We start from the raw sequence: 944 nt of genomic DNA, 5'->3' as shown, positions 1-944 counted from the left end.
AACTGGGGAATGTTTGGAACAATTTTATATGCCAATTACTATCAGCATTTTTGGTCTTGTTTCTTCGAATTAGTTATATACATTTGAATATCTGTGAGTGAGTGATGTTTGAGAGTAAATGATGAAAGGATAAAATGATAAAGGATGATATTACGATATTATTATAAAAGGCAGTGTGATAATAACAATGAAATAAATGAAAAAAAAAGAGTGATGCAAAAAGTTGTATTAGAATGATAGTATAATTATCATAAATGGCAATATGATGATAATGCAACAAATGAGAATATGAGAAATGCAACAAATGAGAATATGAGAATAACAATAACTGATAATATCATAGTGGAATGCTAAGTAATTCTTACAAAACCTTGTCTTCCTATATTTTTGACACCCTTTGATTTAAATCATTTATCTGATGGGACAATTATCATGTCTAATTGTTATCACTTGATTAATAAGTATAGTAACTGACTTTTGCCTAAAAGCTATGTCTCGATGCAATATTAGATTTTTCTATTGCTAAGGCCATTCATTGAATCTATAGTATTTGCTAAAACAGATATACTACATGAATTTTGTACACTCCCTGTGTCTCATAGATTAAACATTTCATTCCGTGTCTTTGTGACCTATTTAACATATATTTCCATGTGTAAGAACATATTCCTTTCTGAAGCTGGTCATAGTCCTTGCATATATATCACCCTCCCCCTAATTTCATATTTTTGTTCACATTACCTGTATGTTCTAAAGTTCAGTTTCCCGTTTCTTTGTTTTTCTAGTTCGTAATTTTGCTCACAAATATTATCATTTTACTCAATCTCGCCTATTATATTATCTTTGCTTTTTGTTTTCATATATCACAGGAAGACTTCATCATTATTCCCTAAATTTATTCACTTCTCTTCTATCACCGGAACTTATCTATCTATCTCTACCTA

This window comes from Penaeus monodon, chromosome 32 (genome assembly GCF_015228065.2).
Source record: "Penaeus monodon isolate SGIC_2016 chromosome 32, NSTDA_Pmon_1, whole genome shotgun sequence".
In the NCBI taxonomy this organism is placed as follows: Eukaryota; Metazoa; Arthropoda; class Malacostraca; order Decapoda; family Penaeidae; genus Penaeus; species Penaeus monodon.
The sequence above is the reverse complement of the archived record's forward strand: the minus strand, read 5'-3'. Positions refer to the sequence as shown.